This window comes from Mus musculus, chromosome 14 (assembly GCF_000001635.26).
Source record: "Mus musculus strain C57BL/6J chromosome 14, GRCm38.p6 C57BL/6J".
Classification (NCBI taxonomy): domain Eukaryota; kingdom Metazoa; phylum Chordata; class Mammalia; order Rodentia; family Muridae; genus Mus; species Mus musculus.
This window is the reverse complement of record NC_000080.6, coordinates 88,284,356-88,298,370: the sequence shown is the minus strand read 5'-3', so window position 1 is coordinate 88,298,370 and position 14,015 is coordinate 88,284,356. Positions and strand designations below refer to the sequence as shown.

Here is a 14,015-nt window from a genome sequence, read left to right as displayed (position 1 = left end):
TTTTAGCAGTGCTCAATACCTCCTAGAATTCAAAAGGGTCATTATTAAAACATGTTTTAAACTTAAAATAGCTCTTAGAATTCATATTTTAAGAGAGTTATAAATTATAATCTGATGTGAATTTTTTACTCTAAACTAAATTCTAATCCTACACATGTTGGGAGCCTTGGCAAGAACAATCTGCAGTGTTCTTTAGACTGCGCTGCAGGATGCTGAGTCCCACAATGATTCCATGTAATTTCACTAGTACAATGGGCAGAGCCCTTTCCTTTTAGACTTGGGACTCTACTTCTATTGTCTGATATATTTTATCTATTTTTTTTCTCTTCGGAATCTTATGTATGCCTCAGGAATAAATGAAAAAAAAACCACTCACCCAAACTACAAAAATGCACATAAAAACTAGCTCCATCTTGCTTTTTTCCCTGCATTTCCACAGCCTCAAAAGCACCACGATTATATCTTTCTGACTGAGCATATGTAATTATGCCACTAAAATTATTAAGAAATATCCAAAATGTATGCATAATTTTATGTTAGATTCTTAAATGTTGCTTTGTGACTAACAAAGGTAAACAAAGGTCAATGCAAATTTAATTTAGTGAAATAAGCTTTATCTGAAGTCATGATTTTTAAGTGGTTTCACTTGAATTGGTAAGTGATCACAGAATTTTATGGAAAGCTAGTGGTTTCTTTTTTATTTACTTATTTTATTAGATATTTTCTTCATTTACATTACAAGTGCTATCCTGAAAGTCCCCTATACCCTCCCCCGACTTGCTCACCTACCCACCCACTGCCACTTCTTGGCCCTGGAGTTCCCCGTAACTGGGGCATATAAAGTTTGCAAGATCAAGGGGCCTCTCATCTTAATGATGGCCAACTAGGCAATCTTCTGATACATATGCAGTTAGAGACACGAGCTCTGGGGATACTGGTTAGTTCATATTGTTATTCCACCTATAGGGTTGCAGATCTCTTCAGCTCTTTGTGTACTTTCTCTAGCTCCAGCGGCCCTGTGGTCCATCCTATAGATGACTGTGAGCATCCATTTCTGTATTTGCCAGGCATTGACATAGCCTCACATAAGACAGCTATATCAGGATCCTTTCAGTAAAATCTTACTGGCATATGCAATAGCGCCTGGGTTTGGTGGCTGATTATGGGATGGATCCCCAGGTGGGGTAGTCTCTGGATGGTCCATCCTTTCATCTTAGCTCCAAATTTTGTCTCTGTAACTCATTCCATGGGCATTTTGTTCCCTGTTCTAAGGAGGAATGAAGTATCCACATGTTGATCATCCTTCTTTATTTTCTTGTGTTTTGCAAATTGTATCTGGTATTCTAAGTTTCTGGGCTAATATCCACTTATCAGTGAGTGCATATCTAGTGACTTCTTTTGTGATTGGGTTACCTCACTAAGGACGATATCCTCCATATACATCTATTTGCCCAAGAATTTCATAAATTTGTTGTTTTTAATAGCTGAGTAGTACTCCATTGTGTAAATGTACCACATTTTCTGTATCCTCTGTTGAGGGATATCTGGGTTCATTCCAGCTTCTGGCTATTATAAATAAGGCTGCTATGAACATAGTGGAGCATGTGTCCTTATTACCAGTTGGAGCATCTTCTGGGTATATGCCCAGGAGAGGTATTGCTGGATCTTCTGGTAGTACTATGTCCAATTTTCTGAGGAACAACCAGACTGACTTCCAGAGTGGCTGTACAAGCTTGCAATCCCACCAGCAATGGAGGAAATGAACCCACACACCTATGGTTACTTGATCTTTTACAAGGGAGCTAAAATCATCCAGTGGAAAAATGACAGGTTTCTTTTGTATTACAATTAAAAATGTACCCCATATCTGCTAGTCACTTCTGCTTCTGCAAAGGCCTTTTAGAAAGGTGGAAGAAGTCAGATGAACCAACTGGGAAACGGGTTTATTTTGTGGTAAGACGCAAATGTAAAACCCCAATGAAGTACATGAGACCAGAAATATTTAACCACTAAGTTACTAGATGGAGCAATATAAACAGATTGTATGGCTTTAACTCTATGCAGTGAAACTGCAGCAATTCGATTTTATTTAGGCAAGGTGCACAGAGTTGGAATAGACACATGAAAGAACTAGCAGAAAGCTCAGAAATGGGCTGTAAGGCAAGAGACAGGGCCTTAAGATACAGTGTGATGAGATCAGTTCAACATCCATAAAGTGCAGGGTCATCAAAACCACGTAGAGAAGTATAAGCTCAAAGTCCAGTAACCAGAAAAATAGTAACTACTTCTAAATTGTTTAATGGCTTGGTGCTAATAAAGTGTTGATGAAATCACAATAATACACAATTATGCTTTTCCATATCATTGCCTTCAACTTTTACAAAATCTTATGGAGTCAGGAATACAGTCAGGCTGAATTTATAATGGGAAAATGGAAAATGTTCTAAATCTTATGAACTGTAACTAAAATTAGGGATTCTTAACTCAAGAGTGTTCTACTACATGGAACTAATAGCCAATATTCCTGCTGAAAATGCTGGCACACTGGGTAGAAGATGACTATTCAGAAGAGAAATTGTATTTCTGTAAATAGTCTAAGAGTCATATGTGAAAAATATGATTAAAATATGTCTGAATTTTGTTATGATAAATCATTGTCTCTCAAAATGGAGAACACGCATGACAAGCCCCTTCATAAACTTAATAATAATAATAAATAATGATAATGATGTTGTTGTTGTTGATGATGATGATAAAGAAGATAATACTGAGAGAATCAACTAGAATTGGGAGGTGGGCATTTCAGGGTAAAATTGAAACCTATTGCAATGGAAACTCCACGGAAACCAAGAGAGTAACCCTAGTAATGGGGGACGAGGCACCTTGACCAGCCATCCTCTAACCAGGCAGGCCTCAAGTACTCTGCAGACATGTTATGGTTGTGTAGCTTGGTGTTCCTGTGAGACTCCTAACAATAGAAGGGGTGACTGTCACACACTCTGCTCCCTGATTGTGAGGCTCTATTTCTCCTACCGTTCTCCTTTGTTCAGTCTTGATGTGATATGTGTGCCTGGTCTGATAGTCTGTTATGCAGTGTTGCATATATGTCCCTGAAAGGTATGTTCCTTACTAAGAGGAGATAGAGGGGAGTAAATATAGGGGGATGGGGAAGGGAGGGAGATTGTGGAAGGGGGGAGAGGAATCTGCAGTCTAGATTTAATATATGAGAAAGGAAATAATAATAATAATAGTAACTGATACTGTCTGGACAATTGGATTTATTTAACATATTTGCCTAGAGATAGGATTAGTATTATGCTGTGCATGCAAAGATGTGTCCTGGTGTGTGCATATGTACGTGCATGTGTGTGTGTATGTGTGTGTGTGTGTGTGTGTGTGTGTGTGTGTGTGTGTTTGCGCGCACACATGTATTTGTTTGTATAAACTACAACATTCCTGTTTTTGCCTTCCTCTCACAGAACCCACACAATTATTCATTTAGTTTAGGTCGTTTTAGCTATCGTGAGATTGCAATAAATTTAAAATACATGGGACTGCTTTGAAAAATCCAAGCTATTAAACTGCATACAGAATTTTATAAGCTAACCATTAAACATAATGTTATATTTCTAGGATATTTTTATGAAAACTGAATGTTTTATTAATTTACCATAAAACAACTTGAAACTAAATTAGCCTTCCATCTATCCAGATATAACTGACATCTCCCCGGAATACATTTTTTTAACCTCACAATATTAGTCTTAATTTACATACTTATTTTAGAACCTCTCTCTATATTTCCAATAGTATAATTTACGAATTAGAATGCACATCAAACTTATTGGACAATATGACAATAAAATTTCAGGTTCAAATTAGATTTAAGGAAGATGCTACAGTAGATATTAGCTTAGTTATAGAACAACCTGGGTTTGATCAAAAGCAAAGTTAAATAAATGAATGAATTCATAGATGATGATGAACATGAGGACGTATGGTTTTCCAAATTTTGATGAAAATTGCATCCCAAATTATAAATTTTGACATTACTATTTAAAATATGTATTTTATTTACTTTTATTTTACTTTTCTTTCATTGAACTCAGAAAATGAAGATAATTGTCAGTGTTTATCGGCTATTCTAGATTTTGTTGCTCTTAAAGTAGCTAGTTTTTTACAGGGCTGTTTCTTTTTTCTTTTAATTATTGCTTTTGAATAATTTATGATATGTTTTGTTTATCAAAAATCTAGTTGAGAATACAATCCAGCATTTGTAGATTCTTTCAAGACTAAACAGAACTAAGTATACTAAATATATTTGTAATTTGACATATAGTTGAATGAAAAATCATCACTTATTGAGTTAACTTTCAAGGACCAAACACCATAACAGTTATTTTTACTTCCTTTCATGCAAAGATATGCAGGCCTCACATTGTTAACAACACATTTCTGCTGGACATAGTGAATATCATTAAACCATAGAATAACTTATCAAGGAATTTGTATGTAACTGACAAATTTTATTGTATTATTTAGCCCATATTTTAGTAACCACATGAATGTTGGTTGTTCTCATTATTCTTTTTTAAATATTACCAATTTTGTTCTTTTTTAAAAATGTGGTTATTTTATTTATTTATATTTCAGATGTTGTCCCTATTCCTGGTTTCTCCTCTGCAAACCCTATACCCCATTTGCCTTCCCCCTGCTTCTATGAGGGTGGTCCCTCACACATCCACACACTGCTTCCTTGCCTCATGGACCTAGCATTCCCCTATGCTGGGAAATTAAGCCTCCACAGGATCAAGGACCTCCCCTCCCATTGATGCCAGATAAGGCCATCCTCTGATACATATGCAGCTGGAGCCATGTGTCCGCCACCCCCCCCCCCCATGTGCACTCTTTGATTGGTGATTTAGTTTCTGGAAGCTCTGTGAGGTCTTATTGGTTGGTATTGTTCTTATGTTCAAACCCCTTCAGCTCCTTTGATCCTTCTCTTATCTCCTCCATTGGGGTTTCCATGCTCAGTCTGATGGTTGGCTGCAAGCATCAGCATCCGTTTTGGTCAGGTGCTGGCAAAGTCTCTCAGGGGACAGCTTATCCAGGCTCCTGTCAGCAAGTGCTTTTTGCCATCAGCAATAGTGTCTAGGTTTGGTGTCTGCATATGGGATGGATCCCTTTAACTTAAAATTAAATTAAAGGGATGGGGTTGCAGAGATGGCTTACTGGTTAAGGAACCCTCTTGTAGAGGATCCAGGTTCAGATCTCAGCACTCATATGGTATCTACAATAATCTAGACACCAACTTCCAACCTCTTGACACTAGAGACACATATAGCACGCATACATAGAGTCATACACATAAAATAATAAATATAAACTACAACACTTTAAAAGTTAACTGTAGAGATAGCCCGCATATCAGTTGTTCATATGGATCATTCAGCTGAAACCTAGGGTTATAATCAATGTGTTCTAAAGAAATTATGCAACCTTGAGAACTTCGCTTTGCTAATAGTGGAACAGATTATTTCATCCACATTTCTTGAAAATGTAAATAGGCATAAATTTGCCCTAAATACTAAAATGTTACATTATTTAAATTGACGCTAATATACTTGTATCTATATTAGATTGTTATCATAAGGGTTTTAAACTAATTTTATGTGAATTATATATAATTTTAGTGTTTGATTAATTCTAAGAATTAAACAAAGAAGTTTGCGCAGATATTAATTTTAAAAGTCGTTACTTTAACAATTAAATTTTATACGCTAAATTGAGAGTTTCCAGTTCCAATTACAGATAAAAAGGGGAATCAATTAGAGAAAACTGAATATTATATATGGTCCAAATGATAGTAATATCACTCACGAGAGCCTTTCTCATGGTTCAGACACAAGCTCCCAAGTTCAAGATGGATCATTGGAGGCTTAGTATTCCTTGTTTTGTTTTGTTTAGATTTGACTTTTAATTAAAATTATCTTTTAATGCATATCATTATTATTTTTCTTATACCAGTCAAGGTTTACTAGTCTTGGGCCTGTAAGAATCACTTGCAAAATGCCAATTTGATTTCCAAAGTGGTTGTATAAGTTTGTACTCCTACCAGCAATGAAGAAGTGTTCCCCTTGCTCCACATACTTGCCAACACGTGCGATTTCTTGAGATTTTTATCTTAGCCATTCTGATGGGTGTAAGATGGAACCTCAGAGATGTTTTCATATGCATTTCCCTGATGACGAAGGACTTTGAGTCACTCATTTCTCTAAGTGCTTTTCACCCACTCGAGATTCCTCTTTTGAGAATTCTCAGAGAATAGACTGTATTTTAATTGGGTTATTAGGGTTGGTGTCTAACTTCTCAGGCTTTTTTGTAAATATTGGATATTAGCCATCTGTCAGATGTAGGGTTGGTGAAGATTCTTTCCCAATCTATAGGCTGCCAATTTGCCCTATTGATAGTGTCTTTTGGCTTATAGAAGCTTTTCAGTTTCATGAGGTCCCATTTATCAATTGTTGGTCATAGAGCCTAAGCCATTGGTGGTCTGTTTAGGAAATTATCTCCTGAAATAATGCATTCAAGAGTATTTTCCACTTTCTTTTCTATGAGATGTAATGTGTCTGGTTTTATGTTAGGTCCTTGAACAGTTTGGAACATTGAGACTCTCAGAGTCTGAACCACCAACCAAAAATCATACACAGGCAGGATTTAAGTCTCTCAGTAGATATGTAGCAGATGTACTGCTTGGTCTTTATGCAGGTCTGGAACAACTGGAATGGATGGGGGCTCTTCCAAAAGTTTTTGCCTGTCTGTTGGATATATTCTTTTTTTTTTTTTTTTTTTTCTTTTGGAAAAAACTACCCTGGCTTTAGGATAAGAAAATAACTCTTTTTTTTTCTTTTTTTTTAATTAGGTATTTTCCTCATTTACATTTTCAATGCTATCCCAAAGGTCCCCCATACCCACCCCCCCATCCCCTACCCACCCACTCCCCCTTTTTGGTCCTGGAGTTCCCCTGTACTGGGGCATATAAAGTTTGCAAGTCCAATGGGCCTCTCTTTGCAGTGATGGCCGACTAGGCCATCTTTTGATACATATGCAGCTAAAGACAAGAGCTCCCGGGTACTGGTTAGTTCATATTGTTGTTCCACCTATAGGGTTGCAGTTCCCTTTAGCTCCTTGGGTAATTTCTCTAGCTCCTCCATTAGGGGCCATTGGGCTGCCTTGATGAGCATGAGTAAAAGATGAAGCAGCTAGAATCACAGAGTTTTGAAGTGCCAGGGTACAGGATACCAGTGGTGGTGGTGGTGGGGTGTACTTCACCAATTCAAAGGAGAAGGGGATTAGGGAAAAGGGATTGTGGGAGGGAGAGACAGGTAGGGGGTCAGTGAGAAGGATATAAACTGAATAGTTAAAAACATAAATTAAGAAACAACAACAACATCAAAACACCAAAACCATACAAACAAAAAAGAATTACTTAGGATAATATTTCTTTGGCTAAAATATATTTATAAATTTTATGAAATACTCTCAATTGGAATATTATATATCCCCCTAACTTATTACTCTATTTCCCAAGCTTTTATCATAACGGGAAAAACTCTGGGTTTTAATATTTTTAAGCAGTAGAATTGGTTTTATCCTCAAATATTAGGCTTCAAATGAATAAACTATAAAAGTCATTGAAAGTATAATAATACGGTAATACAATAAGTACCCACTCACACTTTGTTTCTACAGTGCTAGGTCATTAAAGCAAGTTATCTCACATAATTATTACAAATAAACCCCTCCCCTCCCCCCTCCCCTCCTCCCCCTCCCCTCCCCTCCCCTCCTCCCCCCTCCCCTCCCCTCCTCCCCTCCTCCCCTCCCTTTCCCTCCCCTACTCTCTCTCTCTCTCCCCCCCCAAATTTCATCTTGGGTTCAGATCCATGGACATGAAAAAGCGTGGCCATATCGTATCTTGCTTTTGACTATTAGCTATGCACCATCTTTTCCTATGTAATATCTGCCCTGATGACACATTAATTAATATCCTCTGATCAGATGATATTAATTGACACATTAATATCATCTGATCAGAGGAAACCTATGCTGCTGTTTGAACTGTCTGAAGAAAGTTAGGGCTTACATTATTTAAATCTCTTTGTGAAACCAAGCATCCCTAGCCCCAAATATGCTAATATTTATTAGAATATTATCGATATGAACATGTCTTTTTTTTGTCTGTAATAAATTTTTGCTAGGTGGGAAAAGCTTCTTGGGCATTTTGCAAATGATAACTTAGGAATATTTTTTAGATAACTTAAGCGTTTTCTCCCTATTTTCTTCTTAGAGTTTAAGGGAAAGCTATATTCTAAACTTTCACTACATTCACACTACTACATTAGGCATGCTTTCAGATTATTTCATTATATCTTGATGTTCTTGGGATATGCACAAAACTTAATAAATGTAATAATAGCTTTCCTTATTGCACATTATCTATGTTTAAAATAGATAGAATGTAAGTGTTTAACACAGTCTTTACAAAATATCTTCACAGGTGTTTATCGGAAACATTTAATTTTTTTATATAATACTACATTTTAAAATCAGGATATTGCTGGAGCAGAGTTTTGAGTGACAGTGCAGTTTCCTACTTCTGAGAGCATCCTTCTTTCTAACCCTTCGATTGGAAAAAAAATCACTAAACATTTTCACTCCATATTCACCACAACCTGAAATTCCATGATTACTTTGAAGGTGTTGGAGAAGCAATTTGAGAAAGTGTTATTCAGACCAAACTTCCTCATTTAGTTCCTGAAAGTTTGAAGGCAGGTTTCATCTCTACCGAGTTAAAGGTATTGGATTTGATTAGTATTTTCAAGTGCGTCTTTTGAGAGTTATGTTTTCAAGCTCAAAAGAAAAATTGAACCCATCACACTTTGAAAATCAACAGTAGACATAATAAAGTTCTTCAATGCCTCCCGCAAGCCTTCAATATAAAATCTCAACCCAGCACTATGGCAAGAAAGACCTCCCTTTATGATTCAGTAACATTCAGTTCTTCCCTCTGCTTTACTCTCTCAAGCATGCCAAGTGACTTATGGCTCCCAAGTGCACAGGACTCTCTCAAAAGTACCTGGAAAGGCCCAACATTGGTTACGATGCATTCTTTCACTAACTGGGTTTCTTGCACTAACATCACTACAATGACATGGCTCAGATAGTCGATATTCATAATTTGTCCTTACACTTATATACTGTACCAAATCAGCACCTCAAGAGGTCATGTAAACAATAAACAAATATTCAGAAATAAATCAATGGTTCTGTTTCTGAACATTAAAATGGAATTTAATCCTGATACATACCTACACATTCTCTGAGTTTTCTCTTATCCATACACATTGACTAGGGTTTCAAATTTTAAGTTTTTCATTGATGCTTGTTTTATTTTATGTAGGCCTTGTGCTTTAAGTTGATACTCCAAAGCATAATCAGAATTTACTGTACTAAAGGCTGAGGACACCAGAAAGTTAAACTTTTAAAGAAGAAGCCATAAAAATAAAGCTCAAAAGGCTCAAAGGAAAACTCAGAAAATTTAAAGAGTACAATAAAATTATTTTGGGGTTAATTCTTTTATTCCAAACTTATCTTCATAGAAAGAGATTGGGGGGGGTGTGCGTGACAGGGCACACTTGTCTCTTAGGGTTTGTTTTCTTGTTTGAGTATATTTCTAGGTTTTATTTTATGCTTTCTTTCCTCCTTTCAAACAGGGATGAGTAGAGGACTAAGGAAAACAAACTAGAGAATGGTAGCTAACATTTTCACTATTCACTTCAGATAAGAGAACAGAGTTCATTGAAAAATAAAAAATGCTTGTAGGATCAACAATAATAAGATGCATAGGTTCATGGTAGCAAGTAGAATACTTTCCTAAAGAATTCATTTGAGAGGAACAAATGTAGTTAAAGGAAAGAAGTGATTCCTATATTGTTTATTTCAGCCATAAAGTAACAACAGCATCATTTCCTGAGCTGTGGAGGACTAGAGTGAAAATTAGTTCCTGGGAAGAAGATGCGGAGAGTTCACTCACTGTGGAGAACAAAGTTGAAAATGTTAGCTAAAACATTAATAAATTCAGTTTTCAGTAGTGTTTTGTGTAAAAACAATGTAAATATCAGAAACATTGCTAACTCAAGACATTTACTTCCACAGAAAAGATTTACTTTCTCATTCAACTGGAGTTGAAGTCTCTTCTTCCCATTAATATGCTATTAAATTACTATGAATCTTTGCTTCATTAGTTTTAATGTAAATCTAGTATTCCACAAACAAATGTTTAAGTAACTTGAGGAAAATAGAATTAATTATGTTATAATCATTATAAATTATATTTATGGAAAATATCTGTTTGCCAATTCTATTATGCCTATGGGATTTTGACAAATTGCTCTCAATTGTATACTGGACACTTCTTTTTATGACTTCATAAAACAGCAATTTCTATGTAGTATAATGTTGCCTGCAAAAAAAAATGAATTGAAGAATTATGAAAAGTTCTGAGAACCCAAATATTTCTTAATAACAGTCACATATGACAATTATTATCTTTTAATCAACTGAAGTCAATAATTTTTCAGCTAGTATCTTTCTGCAGATCAGAGAGCCTGTTAACATGGCATAATCAATCCTAAAAATCTTTTGAAGGCAAATAAAGCAGAATAAATACATTTCTTTGTGATGCAGAAAGTTCCTAAGTGTTTAGGTTAGTAACTGCTTTTATGTTATCTAAATATTTTTGTAGTGCTTTGTGGAAATGTGTGCAGGATCTTCACTCCCAGCACTAGGCACACAGAAACCACCTGTCTTTTGAGATCAAATACTAAAGTAGCACTGCTCACTACTAGTTCTATAGGAAAAATGTTAATATTATTATCATATGTGTTTATTACACATAGTGTGAGACAGGATGGACACATGTCTATGAAATCACACATGGGAGGCAGAGGCAAGAGGATATGAATTTGAGGCCAGCCTGGGTCACATGTTAAAAGACATTATTCTAAAACAATTAAAGTAAAGAGCAATGCAACAACATCAAGATCATGGTATACATGGAATAATTTAAGTGATATTTCTTTTGGGAAATAACAACCATTTGCAATCTATTTATGTTTGAGTGAAGATTTACTTCTTTTTGTTTGCTTTAATCCCCCTCCCCCTCCTCTACAATAAATTGAATTCTCCAGATCTGATATAACAGGAAACACATAAAGGGAATTCTCTGATGTGAGAAAGTCATCATTTCTGAGACTTGTTATACTCATAAAATTCAGGTCATTTTCTTGCCTATGAGATGGATAAGACATCTCTTTTTGCACAGAAATCCCACAAATATATATACATAGCTGCAATGTAGAGAAAACATCAAATGAAAGAAGAAGTGAGTGAACAAAGGGAGTTGGGCTGCCTCCCAGCGTTTACTCTGGACCTTTTATACTCTTCTGCATACAGCATCTTGAAATTCTACTGTGCTTTGAGAACTCGTAATCTTCATGTTGTTTTAAAGGTAGTGAAATAGCTTCCCTCTCAACCCTTGTGAAATATGGCCACCCCTCCACATTCAATCGTGTGTTTTGTTTTGATTTTTGATTTTCTGTTTTTTCCTACTTCCAATTTTGTGTTCGTCTACCGTGTCTGCATTCTGCTCAAGATTCCAAAGGGTGCAGGCCATGTTAGAAGAGTCAAATGGAGGTTCTGTACTTTGGTCATCGTGTTCTTTAGGAAATTATTTTTCTCAAGGACACATCTCCTAACCATTTAAAAATATGTCCTCCAATAGTCTCCATTTCTGCTCCCTACTTCATTTTTCTTCAAGGTAGTTGCATCCATCAGACAGTCCACGAATTTGCTTACTCCTTCTAAGTGTTCTACTTTGATCACAGACTGGAATGACAGTATGCTTTAAGAGGTTAAGGCTTTGTAACTAATATAGGCCTTTTCCTTAGAACAACACAAAGTAGGCATCCAATAAATATTTTGAGAGTCTAGAGTTCAGGCTCCAGCAGCCATGGAGTGGTTAACAACAATTTCTTGTTCCATAATATTTGATAGCTATCCTTCTATGAATCCACAGGCTCCAAATGTATACATATATGTAGACAAACACACACACACACATGTGTATATATATATATAATAAAATAATATAAATATATATTTATTTATATTTATATATATATAAATAAAAATAAAACATTTATATATAAAATATATTTATGTATATAATAAAAATATATATTTATATATAATATATATTTTTATATATATAAAATAAAAATAAAACATTTGGAATGAGTGATAGAATCAAACCATCTAAGCTGAAAGCTTTAAGTATTTCTACAGCTCTATCTGCAAATGCCCCAAGAGATATATAGTTATTTTGATTAAAGCAATGAATATCTTACAAACTATGACCTAGATATATTCTTTCCTGGCATACTTCATTTTCAGCCAAATAAACCAGCAAAATGAATCATGACTAGGAAAGTCAGTAGTCAAATATATTCTATATCCACCAATAAAGTTTATTAAAGGTTTGGGTATAGACATAATTATTCATTCTTTAGGCAATGAAAGCTTTCATTATCCTCAAATAGTAAGCAGTCATTGTGAAACCATCCACAAGTTCTGCATTTGGGCTTTCTATACATAGTAATTTCTCTTCTGTCTCAACACAATAATTGTCTCCATTCCTTTCCTCTGAAGTAAGTGATACCCATCCTAAACTGGGGCTGCTGTTTACACTGATTTCAATAAATATTTTGATTGCTATCACTCTCTATACTGAATGGGAAAATAGGGTAATTAAGTGACAACCAGTGACTTTTTGGAATGACATGACTAAGAAAACTTAGTTGAGAATATGTTGAAATGAAAGACACCTCTGTGCTTCAGTACCTCATTCGTGGAGAGCTATCTTTCCAATTAGTGCAAAGTTTGGCCCACAGGTGACCCAGTGATGAAATGTGCCTATGTTCTTTTCAAAGCCTGTCAGCAACATAGATTAACAAAAGGATGAGTGACATTTATAAATTAATTTGGTTAACATCCAAGCATTTCAAATTAAATAAGCTTCTGCCTGGCTTGATTTATAAAGGATTGCCCATCAATCTACCAGCCAAAAGGAAAATTTCTTGTTGCAAACTTGTTTTCATAAAATTTCTATGAAAGGAGTTCCAAACTTCTAAAAAAATTAAAATAATTAGATAAACCAACCTTAAAAGCCCATTATGTAGAATGGGAATCATCTGATGTGTTTGAATGTTAAGATGTGCTTGAATGTTAAGATGAGAGAAAATGAGTGACTGTTAGACATTATGCTAGATTCAATAAAAGGTGTCCTTCAATTAGTTAATTTAGTTTCCTGAAGGCATATTTACTTGGTACCGTTAGATTGATACTAGTCCATATTTCCCAACATTCAGAAGCTAATTCTCCAAATGCCAAAACTTAAAAGTCATGAAAAGACTGTGGTGAAAATTCAGGAGATGTTGAGTCATAAGGGAAAGGAGGGTACCAAAAAGGTGACTATGACAGTCCCTTAGTTTGATAGACAGTCTAACTCAAGTCAGAGAAAGAAAAAAATATTCTTCACACTCACATTAAATTATAGGTAAAGGCAAAGTGTGCTGCCAGCATTATCTTATTTTTTTTTCCTTTTAAAAGTGTTGGCCAGCTGCATATGTATCAAAAGATGGCCTAGTCGGCCATCACTGGAAAGAGAGGCCCATTGGACACGCAAACTTTATATGCCCCAGTACAGGGGAACGCCAGGGCCAAAAAGGGGGAGTGGGTGGGTAGGGGAGTGGGGGTGGGTGGGTATGGGGGACTTTTGGTATAGCATTGGAAATGTAAATGAGCTAAATACCTAATAAAAAATGGAAAAAAAGCACATCTCTTCTGATGGAAGATTAGTCAGTCAAAACATGGTAAAGTCCTATAATTCTATAATT

At 35.6% G+C, this 14,015-nt stretch overlaps 1 long non-coding RNA gene across 1 annotated transcript in view; it reads left to right on the top strand.

Moving 5' to 3' along the window:
* Gm33203 overlaps nt 1–14,015 on the top strand; it is a 72,798-nt gene that overhangs the window by 39,162 nt on the left and 19,621 nt on the right. The gene's annotated exons all lie outside the window — the stretch shown is intronic.